This window comes from Lontra canadensis, unplaced genomic scaffold (assembly GCF_010015895.1).
Source record: "Lontra canadensis isolate GAN:19392208 unplaced genomic scaffold, GSC_riverotter_1.0 scaffold39, whole genome shotgun sequence".
NCBI lineage: Eukaryota > Metazoa > Chordata > Mammalia > Carnivora > Mustelidae > Lontra > Lontra canadensis.
Window position 1 is genome coordinate 16735565 of NW_022631033.1, and position 14099 is coordinate 16749663.

General features: G+C 41.4%; 1 pseudogene; it reads right to left on the reverse strand.

Moving 5' to 3' along the window:
• Positions 1–5875: 5875 nt before the first annotated feature.
• Positions 5876–6871, reverse strand: LOC116874961 (annotated as a pseudogene).
• Between the last annotated feature and the right edge of the window lie 7228 nt (positions 6872–14099).

A 14099-nucleotide genomic window follows, 5' to 3' on the forward strand; every position in this document is an offset into this window, starting at 1 on the left:
AAAGAGTAATTAATTGTGAAGGCTTTAGTTTGTCTTCAGTTCTAAAGAAATCAGTGTCTTCCTGGAAGGAAGACAACAGCCATTCTTGTTGAATTATTCTGCTAATGCTTGCTTTGTAAACACTGGTATTTTATGCAAACAAAATCGGAAAGTCTTGATTTGGGCCCTGTAGGGGCAAAGGTCTTCCTTCTAAGTATCCTCTGGTAGGGCTTCCTGAGGGAGTCATTTCCACACCCCCGTGGATCACAAGGGACACCGCGGGCTGGGTTGTCTCCTGGAATGAAGTCTAACTTACTCTCCTTTTCCATATAAACAGTGGGTGTTCGTATACGCATCATCTTTACTCTTGTGCTTTCTGAACAGTTTATTTGTGGGGATATAGTATATGTGTAATCATTTCTTTAAGCTGTTTCATCTCTCCCTAAGGAGTCTTCCATAATTACCGCAAAATACTTTTGCACAATGACCCAACTGAAATATAAACTGTTCAAAAAGAATTTAGGTTTTCCGAGAGATGGAGAGTTGCCCATTGACAAAGGACTGTGGCCTTTGGCGAGCTGGTTGTGCAGGAGCGGTCAGAAACCCAGGAGGGGTAATGAACACCTTCACTTAAGTTAGGGCAGCAAAAGCCACCTCCGCGGGCTGCTCACTGGCTTCACCAGGGCCGTGTTAAGCCGGGGTGGCTGCTGCCTCTCGAGCGGAGATTCCGTCATTAATCACAGGCACACTGCCTTTGGCAGAGGCTTACGGGGAAGCAGGGAGGAGACATCAGGCTGGGTCGCCGCTTGGAAATCAGTGTTGTGGACTCAAAGATCCTCTCATGAATTTCCAGATGTCTTCAATACACAACAGAAATACACAACAGAGCAAATGGTCCTGAGAGTCTGAAGGGGAAAGCAGTTCAGTTCAAAGTCGCGAAATGAGGGCTTTGTTATTAAGAGAGTCTCAGTCTGGTAAGGCTCTCAGGTGAACCCGGTAGCCCAGACTTGATGTTTTTGTGTTTTATTGTTTGTTCTGGTGAGGCACTATTTTCACCCAGCAAGGGTAAGAGTCGGTGGAAAGGATGGACCTTAAGGCAATGGAAAGATTTTTATGTCTTATTTTCTACTTTGTACTGCCTGGAAAATGCTTCCCGTTGTAATGTCAAGTAGTACAAAATAAACCCGAGTGGTCTTGTGTATTTACACTGGGGCCTTAGTTTTGCAAAAAAAAAAAAAAAATGGGTAAAACATTAGTAGAAAATATAATAAAATGGTACCAGTGGTTGTCTCTTTATGTTGGGGTTGTAAATGTTTCCTTTTGTTTTTCTTTTTTCTAAACTTCACGTACTAAATGAGAAATATTTATAATGAAACTGAAAGCTGGAAATAAAAATCCTAGCCTTACTTTGCAATTTATGCCACATATTTTTGTCCAGAAAATCCTATCAAATGTAATTAATAGTCTTCAACCTTGGGCGTAGGTGTCATCTGGGAATTTTTAGATTTTTCAGGGATGGTGAAGTCTGGCCTGCGGAGCTAATGCTCGCCAAGGCTGAGGACCACTGAGCTGATGGTTGCCACAGACTTCCTCGTTAATCTGGATCTAACCCTCCTGTGAGGTCCATGACAAACAACTCTAGACTAGAATCACTGAAGCTGAAGGGAGTGTCTGCAGCTGCCCATGGTCATGAGTGGAGGATAACAGAGTGTGGTCTCGTGGGGGCATCCATTTGAACAGGAGGTCCCCCTGAGGTTTCCATGTCACTTATTAGTTTAATGGGAACCGGATAATAGTCAAAGGTAATTCTTAATGCAATATTCATCCAATTCATTTTTCAAAAAGAAGTGAAGATCTCATAACACTCTCAGAAATGGGAGAGGATTTGTGAAATAAAATATATATGGGACACTAGAGGTTGGAGCTCACCTATTCCAGTGACTGATATTAATGAATAGATCAATCATGACAACTTTTTTTCTTCTTAAAGATTTTACTTGTTTGAAACAGTGAGATACAAGCAGTGGAAGCAGCAGAGGGAGACAGAGAGGCAGGCTCCTTGCTGGGCACAAACCTTGACTCCAGACTCAATTCCAGGACCCCAGGATCATAACCTGAGCCAAAGACTTAACCAACTGAACCATCCAGGCGACCCAACCATGACAACTTTTAAGCTAAATATTCGGGAAGGCATCTTTTTAGCTAAATGTGTGTGTGTGGGGGGGGGGGGTGTGGAGTGGATGGTGGGGTGGCAGTGGTAGTGATGGTGGCCAGGATCTGAAACTATAATATGGGAAGTGACACAAATTCCTTAAGGCTTGGACTGCAATAAAGATAAGAGATGTAGGGGCGCTTGGGTGGCTCCGTGGGTTAAAGCCTCTGCCTTCGGCTGGGGTCATGATCCCAGGGTCCTGGGATTGAGCCCCGCATTGGGCTCTCCGCTCGTCAGGGAGCCTGCTTCCTCCTCTCTCTCTGCCTGCCTCTCTGCCTACTTGTGATCTCTGTCTGTCAAATAAATAAATAAATAAATAAAATCTTAAAAAAAAAAAAAAGATAAGAGATGTAAATCAACAAATGGAGATTTTGATCTAAAAGTAAGATCAGGGGCACCTGGGTGGCTCAGTCAGTTAAGCATCTGCCTTAACCTCAGGTCATGATCCCAGGGTCCCAGGATTGAGCTCTGCCCTGCATCGGGCTCCCTGCTCAGCGGGGAGCCTGCTTCTCCCTCTCCTGCTCCCCCTGCTTGTGCTCTTTTTCTGTGAATTAAATAAATTAAATCTTTAAAAAAATAAAGGTAAGATCATTGTCTATGTAAAATCTTCTCTCTTAATTATCATCTCCATAGGAAAAGAAAATATTTTCAGATTCTAGAGGCTATCTATCATAAATGAAAATTTCCCGAAATCCAGGCGTCCAGACAAGTAAATTTATTTTCAATTGAGTGAATAGGAAACACAGATAGGGTGTCCCTCAGCTACTGCTCCCCTTCCCAGGAGTTGCCCACGGTCAGGCCCAGCAGCTGCAGTCACACTTGCCTTCCTGGCTACATTTTAAGAGACTACCAGTGGGTCGAGCAGAGTCTTGATCCTGAGAGTTTGGAATTCGGACTGAGCGGCTAGGAAGTCATTCCTGCAGGTCAGTGAATAGAGGACACCAGGGAGTGAGGGGAACCGTGTGGGTCACGTGCACACATAAGCAGTGATTGCTGGTTTGCTGAGATCAACAGAGTGGACAATGTGAGGGAACTCGAGCGAGGGAAGCTGACTGCCGGCTTCTTGGTCCAGTCCTCTGCGGGTCCCGGCTCTGCTTGATGTCCTTGGATTCCATTAGCCATCTCAAGAGCCTTCCATAAGGGCCTTTTTGCTTCAACTAGTTTGAAGTGATGTCTTTACCAAAGGGCCTTGACTAGAAAAAATGGTAACCAAAGCAAACTGCCTAACCTGGTCAATAATTAACACTGAGAAAGAAATGTAAATGGAAGAAACATTAAGGATGTATTAGTCATTTCTCTCTGCTGAAAATTTTAGAGCAATCATTCTTAGCTTTTTGGGGTTCTATCAGCAGAATTCTTTAAGAAGTGGATGGAAGTTATAGACCTTCTCTTTAAGGGAAAAAAACACATTTTGCATATAACCCACGTCCACAGGATAAATACTACTTAAGTAATCAGTGTTTTGATTTGAGCCTTAATAAATGTACACATATACCTGTCATTCTCATTGTGTCACCCACTTAGGTTATAAGCTTGTTTCTAAAGGAGGAAACAAGTTTTCTCTGTAAATTTTAGTTCCTTTAACTTTAGTTCCTTTAGCTTCAGCCAATAAATTAGGATGGACCCACTCCAGTAAAAACACCCGAGTACCAATTACTCAATGAAGTTATGATCTGTTAAATTATGGGTATGTATGGTATCATATACTTTTTTATAATATTAAAATACTTTTTGAATGCAAATCATGATCTGAGCCCCAAACATAAATGTCTTATTAAGGAGGATTGAGAGTACTTCACATTGACATGGAATGCCCTCTTCTGAGGCCAATATTTTCTTCTCTCTTTTGAACTTGTAATTTATCCGAAGGGCCCAAGTAGCTACACGTCAGCTTGTATTTGAATTTAGTCTCTACTAGTTACCACATAACCCTGGTCAAGTTCTCTAGTCTTTTGAGACTGAATTTCTTCATTGGCAAATGAGGTCAACAATGGTATAGAATCATAAGGTTTTTGTGAGGTTTTAGTAAGATATTCCACTTAGAGCGCTTGGCAAAATGCCTAGCACAAGATAACAAATATTAATTTATTATCTAGATGAACTGACATAGAAATTTAGTCACAATATACTGTGAACTTGCTTCTCTTGAAAGGCCTTGTCTCCTGACTTGTCCTGCATCTTACACTGATAGAGTAAGGGCCAGGACGCATTTAGGGTCAAGGTCCACTCAAGGCTTTCTCCCTTTGTGAAATTCCCTCCCTCTCCTAGGCAGAACGAGCGACCTCTTTAGGCTTCCCTGGGTATTCCTCCTCACTGAGCTGGAATCCACTGTATAGTTGGGCTCCATCTCCAGACTCTTGAGACAGGGACCGAATTATTCTCCTCCTCTGTATCCCATAAGATAATTTGTAGAATAAATACATGAGTAAAGATGCACAGAGCCAACAGTGAAGGAGATTCCTGCCCTTCCCCTCTCATTGATTAGATCCTGAGGGAGAGCAGAAGCGAAGAGGTTGGTATGAGAATAAGAAGGAACCTACAAACAGGGAAAGACTGACAGTTCTGTAGCCATGGTAACGAGGAGCCACCAACAACTCGTTTTAAGTCTCTTCAATCTATCCGTGACAACTAGCCGAAGTGAACACGCTTTTGCAAACCAACCGGTGTTGGCTCTTGCTTATGAAAATCAGCCAATAAATTAGGATGGACCCACTCCAGTAAAAACACCCGAGTACCAGCCAATCCATAGGTCTCACCCGAGCAGCCACGCTTCCACAGATGATGTCAACTTACTCACACTTCTGAAAGTCCATCAATCCCATGAATTCCACACTTCTCAAAAACCCTACATGAGATCAGCAGCCTGCTCTGTTCCTGGAGATCAGGCCTGGCAAGCACCGCTCTCCCTGACTAGAGCCAGCCACAAATTCAGTTTTGTCCTTTTATTTCAGATATTGGGAAATAATCTCATCATCCTTTCCCAATTCTGATGTAGACAATTTTTGTATTTAGATAAGTTTCATGTAACATAATTCACAATCTTATACATTTTAGCGTATACAACTCAGTGATTTTAAGCATATTCACACAGCTGTGTGATCATCATCCCTGTTCAATTCCAGATTATTTCCTTTATCCTAAAAGGAAACTTTGTACTTCCCAATTGCCCGTCTCTTCACCACCTGCCAACCACCAGTCTACTTTCCATCTCTGGATGGAGATGTTCTTGATACATCAGATGAATGGAATCATACAGCATGTGGCCTTTTGGGTCTGGCTTCCTTGTTGAAATGTTTCAACCTTCCTCCATGTTGGAGGTGGATCCATACTTCACTCCTTTTCATGGCCAAATAATAGTCCACTGTATGGACAGAATACATAGTTTTTAAATCCATTCTTCTGTAAATGGATACTTGGGTTGTTTCTACCTTTTGGTTATTGTGAATAATGCTGCTATGAACATTGGTGTACAAATATCTGTTTGTGAGCACCTGTTTTCAACTGGTTGACAGTTTTTTTTCAGGACTTTGACTGTATCACCTAGGGTTGCCTCACTGGCTAGGTCAGAGGAATATGCGACTCTCGCTCTCGGAGTTGTGAGTTTGAGCCACACACTGGGTGTTGGGATTACTTTTAAGATAAATTCTGGAAAATAAATAAACAAAGAAACCATCCTACTGCCTTCTAGCCTCCATGATTTTTTTTATTACTCAAAAATAAAATAAAAAAGTTAAAAATAACTTCATTTTTAAAATTTAGTTTTCTCACTCTGTGCTGTGCCTTCAACATTTTCATGATTTTCTGGTCCTCAATAAGAAAAGCACACTTGATCCTGTCATGAACAAACTTAGCACACATGGAACCACCACAGGTCCCGCTGACGTGTTTTTTCACTTTAGACAATTTCATAAGAACAGTAGGTCTCACGGCATGAACTCCTCGAATTGGCCTGGGCACACGCCACATGCGGATTTTGGTGCTTTCCCAACCCTCTTGGTACAAAGTGAAATTATGCTACCGCCAGTGGTTCAGGACAGCCTAGTTTTGCTAGAGGCTGTATCACAGGACAGCCTACAGTAGTATGTTAGGTGCTGGACTGTTCTGGATGCCTATGGATTTCACCCCCAGAAGGGGAAAAAGCTCCATGATTTCCGATGAGAAATCAGCCAGTAAGTTTACTGAGGATCCATTTGCTGTGATGAGTTGCTTATCCAGAACAGGCAAATCTAGATTCTGAGAGCAGATTGGTGGCTGCCAGGGTTAGGAGGAAGAAGGAACGAGAAATAGTGCTCATGGGCGTGGGGTTTTCTTTTTGGAGCGATGAAAACATTAAAAAGGAAATTAGTAATGATGATTGCCTAGCTCTATGAATGTAGTAAGATCTCCCAAATTGTCCACTTTGAAAGGATAAATTATGTCTTGAGCTGCTATAGAAAAATCTAAATTGGATGTCTCAAAGATATCTCAGAATCAGTGTGCCCAATATCAAATCCTTGCTCTTTTCATACCAAACCCTGTCTTCCTGTGCTCTCTAGAGCTCAGAGTAGACCACCACCCATCTACTTCCACAATAGAAACCCTGGGTCATGCTTGCCACCTTGTTACTCCATTCTCCCAATATTTAGTCCATCCTTGAATCCTATCAATTTTACCTCCTAAATGGCTCTTTAATTTTCCCATCTGCCCCTATCTTTAACGGCCCATCCCCCAGCCACCCTCTTTCGTTAACAACCCCTCTCATCCGGCTTCCTCACTTACGCTCTCTCGCCCCGCTTCAAGTTGCCATCCCCGCAGCAGCTGGCAGCACTGGACTGCTCAGCAGATAGACCAGGCACTTACCAACCATATCAGCAAAGCAGGCCACTTACAAATTGAGGCAAACTTCTTGGAAATTTTTGATATTTTCTATCAGTTAGGATATAGCATTTCTCTAAGTAACAGAAAAACCAGCTCACACTTCCTGAGATAGTGGGAAAATGTATTATCTCATCTATCAAGCCCTGAGTAAGGCAGGCTCCACAGTTAAGCTCAGTCATGTCTTGAAGCACCTACATTTTTTTCCCTACTGCCATTCTGCCGCCTCCCCTCATGGTGGTACGGGGCTGCCAGCATCAAATAGGAAGCATAGTTCCCCTATTCACATCCAGTGATGGAAGGAAAAGCTCCCTCAAGGATAAGTTCTTCCCTTAGCTTGTATTAGGCAAATTTAACTTATAGGTATACCTGTGGACCAGGGAAAGGCCAAACACTCACTCATTAAGGTCTGGACTGATTAAGGCATGGACTGATTAAGGTCTACCTGTGGACTGGATGGACAGCTGAATAAAATTTGAGAATCTGCTGAGGAGGAGGAAGACAGGAATGGGCACTTAGCCTTTACCCAGTAATATGGCTCTTCTTTTAGGCAAGACTTGAAACATAGGGAAAGGGCCCTAATATATTGCAGAAGGAGGAAGCTAACTTTAGGAAAATATCATTTACGGCATGAGGTTTCCCCCTTCATATTTCAATATTCAAAACTCAAATGCATTTTCTGTCATCTGGCACAAACAAAATTTAACAATTTATCTGTAATTCAGTAAAGAGCTTCCCAATTTTTCTGACTGCATTACGATAAAGTTAAATGTAAAGATTATCATACGGGATCAAGAATGGGTCCCTCTTTTTCAAACATTTCTTTATTGGGCTCTATACATTTATGCAATATATACCACACATCTACAATTGTGCCAGTGAGCCATAAGTAAAAAGAAAACATATTTTAGGCACAGTTATGGGATAAGCTGAAAGACCTGAAACCATTCTTTCAGTTAACAGACCTAGATATAAGTAATTGAATTCTAAAAATCTGCTGTAATAAAAATCAACTGCATTTAACCCAGAGATAAGGGCTTCTCTGTGTCATCTTCATAAAAATGAGGTTATTATTTGACAGTATACGTAAGTCACTAGCAAGCATTGCAGTGTGTTATTCCCCTACCCATGTGTGGTTGGCCCCTCATGGAAGTCTATGGTAGAAGCTCTCTTCCCTCCGTAGCAGGATCTGTAGCTGGTCAGTTAAAGAGAAAAGTCAGTTAAAGTGGGAAATCACAAAATTGTAACAAATATCCTGAAAATGTTATTTTTAATTAAAAACACACAGGTCTATTCATCCATCATTCCTTTGTTATTGGGCTGAAAGGTCTTTTCTTGGAGTGGAGTCTATGGATGGGGGCAATACGGAAGACACGCATTAACACGAGCAAGCGGTGCCACCAGTTGTAGTTTCGGTGGAGTGAGGACTCGAGGCACCTGTGGAGAAGAACGAGAGCAGAATTCTGCTGGATTTCCTCCATCCAAACCTATACATTTGTTTCGCCCAGACCTAATTCCACAGCATTTTTTCTTAAGATGTGATAAAGACCTATCTTTAGAGATAGGTCCTGATATCAGATTGGTCTTTATCAGATCTTCCCAAGCAGTTGACTTATTTTCACAGAGATCACAACTCTCTTCACACTCCTACTTGTCTGCTTTGGGTGATATTTAATTAAATGATGTAATTACTAAATACAACTTGCATAAACAAGTTTGGGAACATGTGACTGACTTTTGGAAAGCATACAACTCAGAAGAAGTATTAGCCCATCAGGGACTAGCCTACTTATTAATTGTAAAAATTGCATAGGCCTTCAGCATTAGGGATGTTTTTCACACAGGACAGAGATTGGTTCAAAGGTCTGAGCCACAGGAAGGCAGAGCTGGTTTTAGAAACAGAAAATCTGAATTCAGAAACAGCATTTAAATTTATATGAAGTTATGAAACTCTTCTGAGAGGAATGCTAACAAATAGGATTTGAGCGACCTTTCATTATGGAGTTTCCAGTAGGGCCAGTGATGCTTCCTTCTCTGGTGGAGGCCATAATGCCTGATCCTCCTGTTGGATGTTGTTAGGGTCACTGGGTCTACTCTTGGTGAATGCTCTAAAATATTAAAATATCTCTCTCTTTGAAGAAGGCAGAAAAGAAACTGCTTTTAGTTTATGTTGAAGAAAGTACTTTTGGCTTTCAGCTCAGAGGAGGTGAAGGTGCAACTGTCTTTTGTCCCCAGTCCGGGTTCACCCAACATCAGCTGCCTCCACCATGCCACCTAAATTTGACCCCAACGAAATCAAAGTTGCATATGTGAGGCACACCAGTGGGGAAGTTGAGGCCATGTCTGCCCTGGCATAATCAGCCACCCTGGGTCTTTCTCCAAAAAAAGGTTGGTGACGACATCACCCATCATTACAGTGAAACTGACATGCAGAACAGACAAGCCTGGATTGAAGTGGTACCTTCTGCCTCTGCCCTGATGATCAAAGCCCTCAAGGGACCACCAAGAGACAGAAAGAAGCATAAAAAACATTTCGCGCCATGGAAATAGCACTTGGGATGTGACTGTCAACACTGCCTAACAGATACAGCCTTGAGCCAGAGAATTCTCTGGAACCACCCAGTCTGTGGGCTGCAATGTTAATGGCGCCACCCTAATGATATCACAGATGACATCAACAGCGGTGCAGTGGAATGTCCAGCTCGTTAAAAACCAGAAAGGAAAATATTTCAATAAAGAATCATTTGACAACCAAAAAAGAAAAAAATATACTGAAGTCTAAAGTAGCCTTAATGTGAGTCAGATTACTAAGGATAATAAAATTCTCCAAGAGAACCAATTTGCTAATCAAGAGGGGGAGAAACGATCCTGTTTCCTGGTGCCCTCTTGTGATGAAACAGCATGTCTACACTGGGGATTAAAAAGCTTTAAGACTGAAGAATCTGAAAGAGGTCATCTCCCTTCATTAATGGTTGGACTGCACACTAAGAACTAGCCACCAAAAGGATGTGCTTGAGGTGGGCCACAGGGTCAGAAGTATTTCCTCTCCACCTCATAAATTATCTAAAATGACATTACAGGGCGCCTGGGTGGCTCAGTGGGTTAAGCCTCTGCCTTCGGCTCAGGTCATGATCTCAGGGTCCTGGGATCGAGTCCCGCATCGGGCTCTCTGCTCAGCAGGGAGCCTGCTTCCCTCTCTCTCTCTGCCTGCCTCTCTGTCTACTTGTGATCTTTCTCTGTCAAATAAATAAATAAAATCTTTAAAAAAAAAAATAAAATAAAATAAAATAAAATGACATTACATTACTTTTAGAAGTAAAAACAACAAAAACACCACCATGATTTACCACCACAGTTAGTTAATAATAAGCAGAACCACTTTAAAGTTTTGAACAGAACAACCTATAGCCCTAACCTGAGGACCATCTTTTAGTAATTTTTTTTTAAGATTTTATTTTTAAGTAATCTCTGCACCCAACATGGGGCTTGAACTCACAACCCAGAGACCAAGAGTCACACACTCTACCAAGTGAACCAGCCAGGCATCCCCCTCTTCTAGTAATTCTTATTTAATTCAGGGGGAAGACCAATAATTCTTTTTAAGTTTTCCTATTGTTTTGCCTCACTGTTTAAGAACTTTTTTTTAAAGATTTTGTTTATTTATTTGACAGAGAAAGAGAGAGACAGTGAGAGGGAATACAAGCAAGGGCAGAGGGAGAAGGAGAAGCAGGCTACCGAGGAGCAGGGAGCCAGATGCGGGGCTCGATCCCAGTAACCTGAGCCGAAGGCAGACATTTAACAACTGACCACCCAAGCACACCAAGATCTTTAAAAATAACAAAGACTAATAAGTAAGGCAAATCCTCAGCTGTTTTCCTAACTAGCATTTAGGAAGCCCACTGTATTATAGAGTCTCTAAAAGGCAGTGCCAAATGGGGTTAAGATCATGAACTCTGGAGCCAAATGCCATTTACTTGCCAGTGACCTTAGGACAGTTACTTAACCTGTCTGTGCCTCAATTTCCATATCTGTAAAATAATAATATTACTTACCTGACTATTCAGAGAATTAAGTGACTTCATGTGTAATCAACCAGTTATGTGTAAACTGCTTTTAACAGTGCCTGACACGTAGTAGGTTCTATACACATTTAATAAATAAATGCAAATTTTTAAAATGTCAGTGAGTTTACTAAGTATGTATTAAGAATGGTTTTTCTGGAGGCACCTGGCTGGCTCAGTTGGTAGAGTGTGTGACTCTTGATCTCTGGGTTAAGTTCAAGCTCCATGTTGGGTGTAGGTATCAATTAAAAAATTTAAAAAAGAATAGTTTTTGTATTATTTTCAACACTCTCTTATTCAACATTCTTACCCTTTAGGATTGTTATTAACAATAACTTCTACTTAGCCTAGAGAAGTTAAATGTATGCTTAATGAGATATTTATTTAGGGACAAGTAATCTAAATTTCTAAGAAGATGGTGTTTAGAGAAGGTTATGACTAAGACCTCTGATAATGTCATGTGCTATGCCCATTAATGAGGAGAAGTTCTTCTAGAGCCCATTTTCCCCAATGTGGAGGCCCTTGAGAGATACTGACTATGCATTAGCAAGGAACCCAGGCATACCCCAGGATGTATGTGTGTGTGGTTTTAGAATATTAACCTGAATTCTTGGATGCTCCTCCCTTGAGTGTAAGATAGACTTAGTGACTTGTTTCTAAGAAATCAAATGAGGGGCGCCTTGGTGGCTCAGTCAGTTAAGCGTCTGCCTTCAGTTCACGTCATAATCTCAGGGTCCTGGGATTGAGCCCCAGGTGGGGCTCCCTGCTCAGCGGGGAGTCCGCTTGTCTCTCTCCTTCTGCCCTTCCCCAACAATTGTACGTGCTCTCTCAAATAAATAAAATATTAAAAAATAAATAAATAAAATGAAGTGGGAGTGATGGTGACAACGTCCTTCCTCGCTTGGATCTGAAGGAAGCTGAAGGAAGCCGACTGTCAGGTCATAAGGATACCCAACAGCCCAGTGGAGAGGCTCGGTAAGGAATGGAGGCGTCCTGCCAACAGCGCTGTGAGGCAGTCATCTTGTAAGTGGACCAGCCAGCCCCAGTCAAGTCTTCAGATGACTGCAGGTCTGACTGACTGCTTGAGAGAAACATGAGGCACACAGAGCCAGAACCGCCAGTTAAGCCACTCTTAGATTTGACCTGTGGAGATCATGTAAGATAATAAATGTTCACTGCATTAAGCTGCTACATTTTGGGGTAATTTTCTACACAGGACAGATAACTATTACAGTGTGTGCTCGTGGATGAGTAAAAGAGCAGTACGAAGTACCCTTTCTAGACCTGATACTGCCCGACCAGTGAAAACCTATCATCTTGACCCAAGAGCTATTGCCACCTTGCAGTTAGATGCTGTGATAAAATGGTTTCTTTCTTCTCCCTGCCCAGTTGCTACTTCTTACATCCCAAGCATGTCAGGGTTTGTCCTACCCCTTAGTATAACTGCCCATAGTGTCTGTGATGAAGTTTGAGTGCAGTCTCAGCGAGACAGAGACTGTTAGTATGACAAAGCAAGTAGCCTGGCTATGGAGAAGCCCCAAAGAATGAAGCTTGCACAATACACTGTCTGGGTTTTGGTCGTCCTAAAGGGTCAGGAACTCTATTTTTCAGAATGTTCAGAACTTTATAGACTAAACTGACAGACTTGGGGGCCGAACCATACAAATTAAATTCACACGAGACTAATGTATAAACCAGGAAGCTTCTCTGAATTTCCTATGTGTTGAAATGGAATTCTGGTGCTCTCAATCAGAGTTCCTCCTTTTCGGGAGTGATAGCTTGGAGGTCATGTGAGCAAATCAGAAGGTGGTTCAGGTAAGGTTGCAATTAGAGCCTAAAGTGAAGAGTCTCAAGGTATGTTCTTCCCAAGCCACAGCAAGTCTTGATAAACTGACACTACCTGATGAAGAGAACACTTCTGGCCACTAAACTGCTCACATGTCTTGGATTTAGTACCTCCCTTCCATGGATAACTCTGTACCTACACTGTCATATTTTGTTTTTCCGAGCTCTTGGCAAATTGACTATTTCTGTTCACATTTTCTTTCCTCAATGAGTTAGTATTATTTAAAAACCACAGTGTACCTAGGAAACACTGGGGCTCACCTCACCACCTGCTGACTTAATTAGTTTAAGTCTCTGGGGGTATCTTATTACCATGTCCTTGGAGGTGTCTCACTATTGTCTTCACACACTACCTGTGTAGTTTGGAACAGAGGACATTTATTAGGGTATCAGAGCTTGTACAGAGATAATATTTTAGAACCGGCATAGCCTCTGAAAGGCAGTTTTGTAATTTCTGATCTTTTATCTAGAAAACTTCCATGATCAACAAAATCTGAAATTGAGATCACCAGGGGCTGGAAAATGAATAAATAGCGGTTATCAAAAACAGGGCATTTACGTGATATTATCCATTTTTCCATCCACTATACGCGACAGTACAGCTTTCTAACTTGAGTCACGACTGTTCTTACCAAAACTCAATCATTCAAATTTGGAACAAAGGCCAATTTGTACCTGTCAGTTTCAGAACTTCAAAAATTGCTTTTACTATATAATTAAATATTTAATTTTAAGAAAAAATATCTTAGTACTCAGAGTCTTAGTATTAATCAACAGCAATTGATTAAGTATGTTCCATCAAGTACACACTTGAATTATTAAAACTTAGAAAACAATAAAATCCTCAATGTTGCCATTATGTAACTAGACAAATCATAACACCAACAGTCTTCAGCAGTATGCCAAAATCATTTCATAAATTTATAAATATATCAAAATCTCTTTCAGTTTTATTGTCTTCAGAAACCCAGGACCACTCAATGGCCATTTACTTGTCATTTTCATCAGAGATTATTCTTAACTGATTTTGTATGCTACTGAATACATCTTTCCCTAATTATTTCTGTTTTACTAAAATGAAAATAAATTCTTTTTCTCTTGGAAACAAAATTAAGTCAAATTAATTCAACAGCTGTGAAAATTCCACC